At 46.7% G+C, this 14,314-nt stretch overlaps 1 protein-coding gene across 4 annotated transcripts in view; it reads left to right on the top strand.

Moving 5' to 3' along the window:
- The window catches only part of LOC122544002 (transmembrane protein 151B-like), a 73,237-nt gene that overhangs the window by 851 nt on the left and 58,072 nt on the right, over nt 1-14,314 (top strand). For 2 of the 4 annotated variants that reach the window (XM_087983839.1, XM_087983840.1), the window contains exon 2: nt 13,792-13,895. The exons of the other annotated variants lie outside the window; for them this stretch is intronic. The gene's annotated coding sequence lies outside the window, so the exon portion shown is untranslated. The remainder of the gene's footprint in view (nt 1-13,791; nt 13,896-14,314) is intronic. 4 annotated transcript variants of the gene reach the window in all.

Here is a 14,314-nt window from a genome sequence, read left to right as displayed (position 1 = left end):
GTGGAGATGGGGGGTGATATTTCTGGAATGCATACACTGCATTGCAGTGAAATGTTCCCTCAGTTTTTTTTTCACACCTCTCTCTCTCTCTCTCTCTCTCTGACATTGTTCTTCCCCAGTTTACTCTCCTCAGCTGTTCTGAGCAAGGACGAGTCTTTTGTTTGGTGGGGTGGGGGGGGTGGGAGGCGGCATTGCTGCTGGAGAAAGGGATATCTGCTGGTGTTTATGTTTATTTTGGCTTTGCGTGAAGTGGGGGGAGGTGGGAGGGAAAGGCTGGGTGATGTCGATGCCCAAGGTTTGACTCTTCCATGATTATGAAGGTGTTTTTTTCTCCCCCCCCCCCCTCCCGTTGGAGCGTACACATCTCCCCTTGGCCAGGCTTGGGAAGATGGGGGTCCACACTCCTGGTCTCTTTTCGCGAGAGCATCCTGTTCCAATCAGAGCCTGCAATTCCCTGGATAACGACCGAAACCAACGTCCCCCACCCCCACCCTGTACAACAGGAAGAGCCAAGTCTAGGGGAGTCCAGAACTAGAGGGCATAGGTTTAAGGTGAGAAGAGAAAGGTATAAAAGGGACACGAGGGGCAACGTTTTCACGCAGAGGGTGGTGAGTGTGTTGAATGAGCTGCCAGAGGAAGTGGTGGAGACTGGTACAATTACGACATTTAAAAGGCATCTGGGTGGGTATATGAATGGGAAGGGTTTAGAGGGATATGGGCCGGGTGCTGGCAAATGGGACGAGATTAATTCAGGATATCTGGTCGGCATTGACAAAGGGTCTGTTTCCATGCTGTACAACTCTATGACCCTTAATATACTCATTTATTGTTTATCAGCACAGAAAGGGAGCCTTCGGCCCACCACGTCTGTGCAGGCCATCAAACATCTACCTATCCTCATCCCATTTCACAGCACTTGGCCCATAGCCTTGAGTGTTTCAAATGCATATCTATGAATTTTGTAAATGTGATGAGGGTTTCTGCCTCTGGTAACCTCACTGGCAGTGAGTTACAGATACCTGGTCGGCATGGACGAGTTGGACCGAAGGGTCTGTGTCTGCGCTGCACATCTCCATGACTCGATGTCTCTCAGCGTTTTGGAATAGCTACCCAATTGACTTCTCACTCCATTTTTTCTCATGGCCATGTAAACACCCCCTTTTCAAGGACTTAATGGCTTCCCTTTTGATAGTCGCAAACTTGTTAGAGCGGTGTATGAGGCCATTCATCCTGTCTGGTCAAAACAGGCCCTCTGTGCCACCAGTCCAGACGGGTCCTCAACTCCTCCATGCTCCCCTTTGCTGCCCTGCGAGTTTACTCCCCCTCAGGTTCCTGTCCAAACAACTCTTCAAATTGTTCGTCGCCTCTCCTTCCCCTCTCATCTCGTGGGCAACGGGTTCCAGCTTGTTCCCCCTCGCTGCGGAAATCAATCTTCCTCCTCACTCCTCCTCACCCTCAAAACCTTCAACCTTGTGTCTCCTCCCTGCCCAGTCCTTGTCCCATCAGCCAACGGGACTGAGCTTCTCTTTCCCAGACTTAGCCCAATCTGTTGCCATGGCAACCAACCTCCATCAAATCTCACCCCTGACTCCTCCCCTTCATCTCCTTCGCTCTGAGAGGAACGACCCCGAGCCTTTGCGACCCTTGACCTGGTAGCTAAAATCCTTCCACCCCCACCCATTGCCCCCCCCCCCCCATCCCGGGAACTGTTCTGGTCAATGTCCCTCTGCACCTTCTTGAGGGACCCTCACCTCCTGAAGAGAGTGTGGGAGAGGGTGGAGATGAGTGAGAGTGGGATCCAGGAATGGAAACAATGCTGCAGTCAGAGTTGGCCTGACTCGAGGTTCATAAAGAGTGAGGTCCTTGTTTTTCTGCTCAGTGCTTCTATTTTTGAAGCCTTAGACACCATCCATTTTGTAAACCACTATCGTACTCTGGCCACTGTCTGTGTGGAGTTTGCAGATTCCCTGCGCGTCTGCGTGGGCTTCCTCCGAGTGCTCCGGTTTCCTCCCACAGTCCAGGGCTATGCAGGTTAGAATCGGTTGGCCAAGCTAAATTGCCCATAGAATCCCGAGGTGCATAGACTACGTGGATTAGCCGTAGGAAATGCTGGTTTACGGGGATTGTGTCTGGGTGGGATGCATTTCAGAGGGTCAATGTGGACTCGATGGGCCAAATGGCCTGCTTCCACACTGTGGGGATTCTCTACTATATTCTGGCACCTTCAGTAGTTGATACACATGAGCCCCCAACTCCCTCTTTTGATAAACTGCAGTAATTATTAAATCTGATTATTTTTGTTGAAGGTTTACCCAGGTAAATCACTGAAATGGGGTGGGTTGTCTTACACAGAGAGGTCGGACAGGATGGGGGTGGCTTGTGTCCACTGGAGTTTCGGAGAATGCGAGGTGATTTGGTTGAAACATCTAAGATCCTAAGGGAGCTCGACAAGATGGATGGGGAGAGAACGGTTCCTCTTGTGGGGAGAATCTGCAACTAGTGGTCATTCTTTCACAATAAGGGGTCACCCTGTTTAAGATAGAGATGAAAGGCTGAATAAGCTGGGGCAGTTTTCCCTGGAGCGTCGGAGGCTGAGGGGCGACCTGATGGAGGTTTATATAATCATGAGGGGCATGGACAGGGTAAATAGCCATGGTCTTTTCTCTGGGGTGGGGGAGTCCAGAACTAGAGGGCATAGGGTTTAGGGTGAGAGGGGAAAGATATAAAAGAGACCTAAGGGGCATTTTTTTTCACCCAGAGGATGGCACGTGTATGGAAGGAGCTGCCAGAGGACGTGGTGGAGGCTGGAACATTTGCAACATTTAAAAGGCATCTGGATGGGGATATGAATAGGAAGGGTTTGGGGGGATATGGCCGACAGCCGCCGACATTTCCCTTCAAATGGACCCCACCACCAGAGATATATTTCCCTCCCCACCCCTTTCCGCCTTCCGCAAAGACCGTTCCCTCTGTGACTACCTGGTCAGGTCCACGCCTCCCAACAAACCACTCTCCCATCCTGGCGTCCTCCCCTGCCACCGCAGGAACTGTAAAACCTGCGCCCACACCTCCTCCCTCACCACCATCCAAGGCCCCAAAGGAGCCTTCCACATCCATCAAAGTTTCACTTGCATATCCACCAATGTCATTTATTGTATCCGTTGCTCCCTTCTACACTGGGGAGACTGAACGCCTCCTCACAGAGCGCTTTTGGGAACATTTCCGGGACACCCGCACCGCCCTGTGGACCAACATTTCAACTCCCCCTTCCACTCTGCCGAGGACATGCAGGTCCTGGGCCTCCTTCACCGCTGCTCCCTCACTACCTGACGCCTGGAGGAAGAATGCCTCATCTTCCACCTCGGAACACTTCAACCCCAGGGCATCAATGTGGACTTTACCAGTTTCCTCATTTCCCCTCCCCCCACCTTACCCATTTCCAGCTCAGCACTGTCCCCATGACCTGTCCTACCTGTCTATCTCCCTTCCCACCTATCCACTCCACCCTCCTCTCTGACCTATCACTTCCATCCCCACCCCCATTCACCTATTGTACTCTTGGCTATATTCTCCCCAGCCCTACCCCTCCACCCCCCATTTATCTCTCCACCCTGGAGGCTTCCTGCCTCTATTCCTAATGAAGGGCTCTTGCCCGAAACATCGATTTTCCTGCTCCTCGGATGCTGCCTGACCTGCTGTGCTTTTCCAGCACAGAGAAAAGACCATGGCTATTTACCCTGTCTGAACGTAGATGGATATGGGCCCAGTGCTGACAAATGGGACTTGATTAGGTTGGGAAATCTGGTCGACATGGACAAGTTGAAGCGAAGGGTCTGTTTCCATGCTGTACATCTCTATGACTGGATGAATGTAAAACATGATTTGTTCAGAATACAGAAGACAGGAAGCAGAGTCAGGGTTTGTGATCAAGAGTGGAGGTAACAATGAAGCGCCTCTCTAATGTTAAAGTCATACCCCCTCCCCCCCGCCCCCGCCCCAACCCTCCCCACAGATGCTTGGGGTGTTGCATGATCAAATATATTTGAATATATTCTGAAAAGTACTGCCATGATTTTCCTGAACTATTGAGAGGAACTGATTACAAAAGTAAGGATTTTATGCTTCAGTTATATAGGTAGTGTTGTAGAACAGAGAGACTGAGGGTTTCAGACACATAATTCTTTAAAATTTGCATCAAAAGGGTGGTTATGAAGGTGTTTAGCACGCTTGCCTTTATTGCTCAGTCCTTTGAGTATCGGAGTTGGGATGTCATGTTGAGGTTGTACAGGATGTAGGTGAGGCCTCGTCTGGGGGGTTGTATGGAGGTCAGGTTACCCTGTTATAAGAAGGATATTAGTAAGCTGGAGAGGATTCAGAGGAGATTTACTAGGATGTTGCCGGGAATGGAGGATTTGAGATATAAGGAGAGGCTGGATAGGCTGCGATTTTTTTCATTGGAGCGTCGGAGGCTCAAGGGTGACCTGATACAGGTTTATAAAATAATGAAGGATATGGATAAGGTGAATGGCAGAAGTCTTTTTTCCCTAGGGAGGGGGATTTCAAGACTAGGGGGCTTGGTTTTAAGGTGAGAGGAGAAGGATTTAAACAAGACAAGAGGGGCAATTTTATTACCCAGAGAGTGGTTCGTTTGTGGAATGAACTTCCAGAGGAAGTGGTGGATGCGGGTGCAGTTAAAATGTTTAAAAGACATTTGCTAAGTTCATGAAGAAGAAATGTTTGGAGGGATATGTGCCAAGCGCAGGCAGATGGGACTAGTTTAGTTTGGGACTATGATTGGCATGGACTGATTGGACCGAAGGATCTGTTTCTTTGCTGAGTGACTCTATGACACTAGTGAGATGCTAAGGGGAGGTGATGGCCTAGTGCTATTATCAATAGACTGTTAATCCAGATTCCCAGGTAATGTTCTGCGGACCTTGGTTCAAATCCTGCCTTGGTAGATGGTGGAATTTGATTTCAATTAAAAATCTGGACTTAAGTAAGTTATTAATGATGACCATGAATCAGTTGTTGATTATTGGGGAAAAACTCATCTGGTTCACTAATGTCCTTTAGGGAAGGAAATTGGCCATCCTTACCTGGTCTGGCCTACATGCGACTTGACACCTACAGAAATGATTGACTCTTAAACTGCTGTCTGGGCAATTAGGGGTGGGCAATAAATGCTAGACTAGTTAGTGACACTCACTTCTTGCAAATGAACCAAAAAAATGTTTTGGTCTCCTTATTTAAGGGAGGATGTTACTGCGTTGGAGTTCAGTTCACAGCAGGTTTACCAGATCGATATCTGGAATGAGCAGGTTGTCCTATGAGGAAAGGGTTAGGCAAACTGGGCTGGTTTCCACTGGGATTTGGAAGTGTGGGAGGTGACCTGATTGAAGTATAGGAGATCCTGAATCACAGAGTCATAAAGTCATACAGCACCTAAAGAGACCCTTCTGTCTAACCAGTCCACACTGACCATGATGCCAAATTAAACAAGTCCCACCCTGCCTGCGCTTGGCCCTTCAAACCTTTCTCATTCATGTACTTATCTAAATGTCTTTTAAACATTGTAATTGTACCCGCATCCACCACTTCCTCAGGAAGGTCATTCCACACACGAACCACTCTCTGTATAAATAAAATTACCCCTCATGTTTTTTTTAACCTTTCTCCTCACATCTTAAAAATACCCCCCCAGTCTTGAAATTCCCTGTCCTAGGGAAAAGACATCTGCCATTCACCTTATCTACATCTCTCATGATTTTATAAACCTGTATAAAGACACCGCTCAACCTCCTATGCTCCAGTGGAAAAAATCCAGTTTATCTAGTCTCTCCTTATAACTCAATTCCCAGCAACATCCTGGTAAATCGCTCCTGAACCCTCTCCAGCTTAATATTATTCCTCCCGTAACAGAGTGAGCAGAACTGGACACAGTACTCCAGACGAGGCCTCACCAATGTCTTGTACAACCTCAACATGAACGTCCCAACTCCTACACTCAAAGGACTGAGCAATGAAGGCAAGTGTGCTAAACACCTTCTCAACCACCCCATTATATGTGATGCAAAATTCAAAGAATTAGGTACCTGAACCCCTAGGTCTCTCTGTCCTACAACACTACCCAAGGCCCTATTTTTAATTGTATAAATTCTGCCCTTGTTTATTTTACCAAAATGCAAAACATCGTGTTTATCCAAATTAAACTCCACCTGCCACTCCTCATCCCAATGACCCAATTGATCAAGATCTCTTTATAATCTTTGATAACCTACTTCACTTCATCTCGACAAGATGGGTGTGGAAGGGGTATTTCCTTGTGTGGCGCAGTCCAGAAAGGGGACACTGTTTTAGAACACATAAATAAGGAGCACTTTGTTTTCCTCTGAAGGCTGTGTGACTTTGGAGCTGTGCCTCAGAAGGCAGTGAAGGTGGGGGTCTTTGAACTTTTTAAGATAGAATTAGATAGATCCATGCTAGATCGAGGGTTCAAAGGTTATCGGGGTAGCTGGAAATGTGGAATTCAAAACATCGATTGATCAGTCACCATTTTGCTGGGCAGTGGAGCAGGATTGAGGGGCTGAAGGGTCCAGTCATAGAAACATAGAAAATAGGAGCAGGAATAGGTCATTCACCCTTTTGAGCATTTCTGTCATTGATAAGATTGTGGCTGATCATCCAACTCAGTCCCACTTTAACCCCATACTCTTCAATCCCTCTAGCCCTAAGAACTATATCCAACTCATAGAACGTAGAACATTCCAGCGCAGTACAGGCCCTTCACCCCTCGATGTTGCACCAACCTGTGAAACCAATCTGAAGCCCATCTAACCTACACTATTCCATTCTCATCTATATGCCTATCCAATGACCATTTAAATGCCCTTAAAGTTGGCAAGTCCACTACTGTTGCTGGCAGTGCGTTCCACGCCCATACTACGCTCTGAGTAAAGAAACTATTTCTGACATCTGTCCTATATCTATCACCCCTTAATTTAAAGCCCCTTCATGCTAGCTATCACCATCTGAGGAAAAAGGCTCTCCTTGTCCACCCTGTCTAACCCTCTGATTATCTTCTATGTCTCAATTATTTCACCTCTCAATCGTCTTCTCTTGAACGAAAACAGCCTCAAGTCCCTCAGCCTTTCCTCATCAAACCTTCCCTCCATACCAGGCGACATCCTGGTAAATCTCCTCTGAATCCTTTCCAAAGCTTCCACATCCTTCCTATCGTGCCAGAACAGTACGCAATACTCCAAGTGCAGCCTCACCAGAGTTTTGTACAGCTGCAGCATGACCTGCAGCTCAATCCCTCTACCAATAAAAGCTAACACACTGTATGTCTTCTTTACATCCCTATCAACTTGGGTGGCAACTTGCAGGGATCTATGTACCTGGACAGCGAGATCCCTCTGCTCATCTACACTACGAAGAATGTTATCGTTATCCCAGTACTCTGCATTCCTGTTACTCCTTCCAAAGTGAATCACCTCACACTTTTCCGGATTACACTGCATTCACCACCTCTCAGTTCAGCTGCTTATCTATGTCCCCCTGTAACCTATTACATCCTTCGTCACTATGTACAACTCTACCGACCTTAGTGTCATCTGCAAATTTACTAACCCATCCTTCTACGCCCTCATCCAGGTCATTTATAAAAATGACAAACAGCAGTGGACCCAAAATAGATCCTTGCGGTACACCACTAGTAACTGAACTTCAGGATGAATATTTCACATCAACCACCACCCTTTGTCTTCTTTCGACTAGCCAATTTCTGATCCAAACCACTAAATCACCCTCAATCCCATGGCTCCGTATTTTGTGCAATAGCCTACCGTGGGGAACCTTATCAAACTCCTTACTGAAATCCATATACACCACATCAACCCCTTTACCCTCATCCACCTGTTTGGTCACCTTCTCAAAGAACGCAATAAGGTTAGTGAGACACGACCTACCCTTCACAAAACCGCGTTGACTATCCCTAGTCAAATTATTCATCTCTCGATGATTATAAATCCTATCTCTTACAACCCTTTCCAGCACTTTACCCACAACCAAAATAAGGCTGACTGGTCTATAAATACCAGGGTTGGACCTCCCCCCCCCCCCCCCCCCCCCTTCTTGAACAAGGGGACAATATTTGTTATCCTCCAATCTTCTGGCATTATTCCTGTAGACAATGATGACATTAAGATCAAAGCCAAAGGCTCGGCAATCTCCTCGCTGGCTTCCCAGAGAATCCTAGAATAAATCCCATCTGGCCCAGGGAATTTATCTATTTTCACACTTTCCAAAATTGCTAACACCTCCTCCTTGTACACCTCAATCCTATCTAGTCCAGGAGCCTGTATCTCAGTATTCTCCTCGACAAGCGTTATCTTTTTCCAGTGTGAATACTGACGAAAAATGTTCATTTAAGACTTCCCCTATCTCCTCTGACTCGACTTCCCACAACTTCCCACTACTATCTTTGATTGGCCCTACTCTTACTCTAGTCATTCTTTTATTCCTGATATCCCTATAGAAAGCCTTGGGGTTTTCCTTGATCCCATCCACCGATGACTTCTCATGTCCCCTTCTGGCTCTTAGCTCTCTCTTTAGGTTTTTCCCGGCTCGCTTGTAACTCTCCAAGCACCCTAACTGAGTCTTAACATCTCATCCTAATATCAGCCTTCTTCTTGACAAGAGGTTCAACTTCCTTCGTAAATCACAGCTCCCACGCTTGACACCCTCCTCCCTGCCTGACCGGTACATACTTATCAAGTATCCGCAGTAGCTGTTCCTTGAATAACCTCTACATTTCAATTGTACCCATTCCCTGCAGTTTCCTTCCCCATCCTGTGCATCCTAAATCCTCCCTATTTGCATCGTAATTGCTTTGCCCCCAGCTATCACTCTTGCCCTGTGATATATACATGTGCCTTTCCATCACTAAATATATCGGTCACTATCACCTAAGTGCTCACCTGCCTTCAAATCTAATGCCTGACCGGGTTCATTACCCAATACCAAATCTAATGTGGCCTCGACCCTTGTTGGCCTGTCAGGAAACCCTCCTGCACACATTGGACAAAAATGGACCCATCTAAAGTACTTGTACTATAGTATTCCCAGTCAATATTTGGAAAGTTTAAGTCCCCCATAATAACTACCCTGTCAATCTCACTTCTATCGAAGATCATCTCCTATCCTCTACATCTCTGGAACTATTTGGAGGCCTCTCCTTTCCTGTTTCTAACCTCAGTCCATACTACCCTAGTCCTCAAACATCCTTTCTGCCACCATAATACTGTCCTTGACCAACAATGCCACCACCCAACCCCTTTTACCATCTAAATCCCGGGACCTGCAACAACCATTCCTGTCGCTGCTCGGCCACAACATCGAAATCTCAGGTACCAGCCCATGCTGCAAGTTCACCCACCTTATTGCAGAAGCTCCCGAGTCACTTCAAACCAACCTCTTGCTTGCTGGCGTCTTCTCATGACCTTGACCTCCTTCCTGAGAAAAATCAATGTTTCTGCAACAGAGAATCCCACAGGCCCACCACCCCACCCCACTCTCTGGGTGAAGACGTTTCTCCCCATCTCAGTCCAAAATGCCCCACCCCATAATCCTTAGACTGTGACCGCCCCCGCCCCCCCCCCCCCCCCGGTTCTGGGCTCCCCGGGTCATCGGGAACGTGCCTCCTGCGTTTACTCTGTCTGGTCCTGTTAGAATCATATAGGTCTCTCGTGAATATATCCAGTTTCTCTTCATACATCAGTCCCGCCATCCCGGGAATCAGTCTGGTAAACCTTCATTGTGCTCCTTGCATAGACAGAACATCCTTCCTCCGATAAGGAGACCGCCCACAATATGGGGGATTGGGGGAACTGCGGATAATGAGGAGGGTTGCCAGAGGATAGAGCAGGATATAGATAGGCCGGAGCCTTGGGCAGAGAAGTGACAGATGGCATTTATTCGGACAAACGTGAGGTGATGCATTTTGGAACATCTGATGCAAGGAGGAAGTAATCAGTAAATGGCAGAATCTTTAGTAGCATCAACATGCAGAGGGATCAAGGCATACTGGTTCCCTGAGAGTGGTGACCCAAGTGGATATGGTGGTCAAGAAAGCATATGTCCTGCTTGCCTTCATCACTTGGAGCAGCGAGTACAAAAATTGACAGGCTATGTTGCAGCTGTATAGAACAGTAGTTAGTCCACATTTGGGAAGTTGTGTACAGTCCTGGTTGCCAAACTACCAGAAGGATGTGGAGGCTTTGGAAAGGTCACAGAAATGATTGATCAGGATATTTTTCTGGTTCGGAGGGAATTGGCTATGAGGGCAAACTTGGTTTGTTTTCACATTGAAGGACGAAGGGCGACCTGAGAGAAGCTTACAAAGTTATCAGAGGGACAGGTAGAATGGATAGTTGGTGTCTTTTCCAATAGTAGAAATGTCAATTGAATGGGGACATAGGTTTAAGGTAAAAGGGGGGAGGGTTGGAATGAGCAGCCAGAGGAGGTGGTGGGGGTGGATACAATAGCAACACTTTAGAGGCAGACATCTGAACAGACAGGGAATAGAGGGATACAGACAGTGTTGAGGCGACACTCTTCTTAGTTTGGAAAGGCATCATGCATTGCTGTAGTCTTAGTGAACCGACGGACCTGTTGCTGTGTTGTTGTGGTCTCAGTAAGGCCCCAGCAGCAAGACATCCCTGCTCCTCTCACTATGAAGGCCAACGTACCATTCACTTTCTGCCAATCACTGCCTGTTGACTGTATCTCTCGCATTCTTTTATAATGACAATAAGATATAGGAACAGAATGAGGCCATTCGGCCTATTGAGTCTACTACACCATTCGATCATGGCTGATGTGTTTCCCAACCCCATTCTCTTGCTTTCTCCCCATAACCCTTGATCCCTTTACCAACTTTCTCCCCATAACCCCTGATCCCTTTACCAACTTTCTCCTAATAACCCTTGATCTCCTTACCAACTTTTCCCCCATAACCCCTGATCCCATTACCAACTTTCTCCCCATAACCCTTGATCTCCTTACCAACTTTTCCCCCATAACCCCTGATCCCATTACCAACTTTCTCCCCATAACCCTTGATCTCCTTACCAACTTTTCCCCCATAACCCCTGATCCCATTACCAACTTTCTCCCCATAACCCCTGATCCCATTACCAACTTTCTCCCCATAACCCCCGATCCCATTACCAACTTTCTCCCCATAACCCCTGATCCCATTACCAACTTTCTCCCCATAACCCTTGATCTCCTTACCAACTTTCTCCCCATAACCCTTGATCCCTTTACCAACTTTCTCCCCATAACCCTTGATCCCTTTACCAACTTTCTCCTAATAACCCTTGATCTCCTTACCAACTTTTCCCCCATAACCCCTGATCCCATTACCAACTTTCTCCCCATAACCCCTGATCCCATTACCAACTTTCTCCCCATAACCCCCGATCCCATTACCAACTTTCTCCCCATAACCCCTGATCCCATTACCAACTTTCTCCCCATAACCCTTGATCTCCTTACCAACTTTCTCCCCATAACCCTTGATCCCTTTACCAACTTTCTCCCCATAACCCTTGATCCCTTTACCAACTTTCTCCTAATAACCCTTGATCTCCTTACCAACTTTTCCCCCATAACCCCTGATCCCATTACCAACTTTCTCCCCATAACCCTTGATCCCTTTACCAACTTTCTCCTAATAACCCTTGATCCCCTTACCAACTTTCTCCCCATAACCCCTGATCCCATTACCAACTTTCTCCCCATAACCCCTGATCCCATTACCAACTTTCTCCCCATAACCCTTGATCTCCTTACCAACTTTCTCCCCATAACCCCTGATCCCATTACCAACTTTCTCCCATAACCCCAGATCCCATTACCAACTTTCTCCCCATAACCCTTGATCTCCTTACCACCTTTCTCTGTCCTAAAGACACTCTGTGTCTTGGTGTCCACAGCCCTCTGCGGCAATGAGTTCCACAGAGTCTAGCTGAAGAAATTCCTCCTCATCTCAGTTCTGAAGCATCATCCCTTCACTCTGAGGCTGTGCCCTAGAGTCCTAGTCTCTCTACTGTTGGAAACATCTTCCCAACATCCACTTTACCCAGGCCTCTCGGTATTCTGTAAGTTCCAATCAGACCCCCTGCTGATCCTTCTAAACCCCATCGAGGGCAGACCCAGAGCCCGCAAATGCTCCTCATGTGATATGCGCTTCATAAATTTCTTCTGGACCCTATCCATTGCTAGCACATCCTTCCTTAGATACAGGGCCCAAAATACTGCCTGTGCTATTCCAAATGCGGTTTGACCAGAGCCTTTTTCAAAGAATTATCTAATGGCAAGACCCAACATTGGTTGCCAATCGCTAGTTGACTTGAATCAAGTCAATTTCAGTCATACAACTTTGCAGTGGGCCTGGATTGGGGGCAGTACAATTGAATTGAATTGATTGTCACGTGTACCGAGACACAGTGAAAAGCTTTGTTTTGCGAGCGATACAGGCAGATCACAGAGTTAAGTAGCATAGACAGTAAATAACAGGTAAACAGCGGCAAAAACAAAACCACAGGTACAGGTGAATGTTAAGAGTTTGTGAGTCCATTCAGTATTCTAACAACAGTAGGGTAGAAACTATTACGAATCCGACTGGTGCGTGTGTTCAGGCTTCTGCCTGATCACAGTTGCTGTGGTCATCATTCCTGCGAAGAGTTTTTAATTCCACTTTCCCCTCACTGAACTTAAATTCCACCACCTGCTCTGGTGGGATTTGAACCTGTGACTATAAGCATCAATCTAGGCCTCGGCATTACCACCCCACTACATCACAATGTGTCCTTTCTCTGGAGGAAATCACAGTTACAGTTAAGAGACAGACCTGGAGATCAATAAGGCGTAGATAAAATCTGTATTTTTGTCGAAACTCTCAGCTCTGTGGCTTTGGATATAGCCAAAAAGAAAAAGGAGGCATAGGTGAGGCTCAGGAAACCTGAAGGCAGATTGAGTCCTCAAAGATGTAGGATTTGAGTGGGAATATTGAAGTTATGGTTAGTTAAGTTTGCAGATGGCACTAAAATCGGACAGTGAAGAAAGTTATCTCAGAGTACAACGGGACCTTGATCAGATGGGCCAACCCAGAACTAGAGGACATAGGTTTAGGGTGAGAGGGGAAAGATTGAAAAGGGACATAAGGTGCAACTTTTTCACGCAGAGGGTGGTGCGTGTATGGAATGAGCTGCCAGAGGAAGTGGTGGAGGCAGACACATTAGCAACATTCAAGACACAACTTGACAGATATATGAATAGGGAAGGAATAGAGAGATACGGACTGTGCAGAGGCAAAAGGTCTTTAGCTTAGAAAGGTATCTCGTGTTGGTATTGTCTGGGTGGGCTTTGTTCCTGAGCTGCACTGTTCTTTGTTCTCTCCAGATTTGGGAATCTTTATGATTTGGTTCCATCTTGCCTCCTGGTGGCCAGAGCCTGTCGCTACAGTGTGACTGTTGACATAGAAAAACTGAATAGAAATTTAGCGATCTGCAGCGGTGTGTATTGACAGAAGGGCTTGGTGAAAAGCCACAGAAGTTTTATGTGGTGTTAACTTGTGAACACTAAATAATTGAATGATCAATGTCTGGAGTTAGCATCCTTTAAAAATGGTGACAGATATTTGTTTGGCTACATGGCCTTTTCATTTTGAAACAGACATTTTCCTAATCTTGCACATTTTCTTTAAACTTGTGCCCCCTTCAGTTGTTGAAAACCAATTCTTTTGATCTGCTTGGTGGAGCCGCTCCATGACTCTAAACGCCTCTAGCAAATCTCCCCTTCTCTGAGAACATCTCCAGCTCTTTCAGGTAATCAAAAGCTGTCTCGTTCACCCTCCACACCCTCTTCAAAGTCTTGACATCCTTCCTAAAGTATGGTGCCCAGAACTAGACAATATTGAGCCAAATTGGGACTCTGTTTGGGTTTTGTGAAGCCTTTGTACTCTACGCTTCTATTTTTAAATTGTATTTATGACACCACCTGCCCAGATATTTTTGCAAAGCTCTGCATGCAACACCCTCAAGTCGCTCTTTAAAAAGACTTGCTCCTCATGTCTACCTGCCATCTCATACAATCATAGAGTCATAGAGCTGTACAGCACGGAAATAGACCCTTTGGTCAAACTAGTCCATGCCGACCAGATATCCAAACCTATCTAGTCCCATTTGCAGTATTTGGCCTGTATGTCTCTAAACTCTTCCTATTCATATACCCATCCAGACGTCTT

The sequence above is a fragment of the Chiloscyllium plagiosum genome, unplaced genomic scaffold (genome assembly GCF_037043375.1).
Source record: "Chiloscyllium plagiosum isolate Xiang-an unplaced genomic scaffold, Cpla_swu_hap1 HiC_scaffold_46, whole genome shotgun sequence".
NCBI lineage: Eukaryota > Metazoa > Chordata > Chondrichthyes > Orectolobiformes > Hemiscylliidae > Chiloscyllium > Chiloscyllium plagiosum.
The sequence above is the reverse complement of the archived record's forward strand: the minus strand, read 5'-3'. Positions and strand labels throughout refer to the sequence as shown.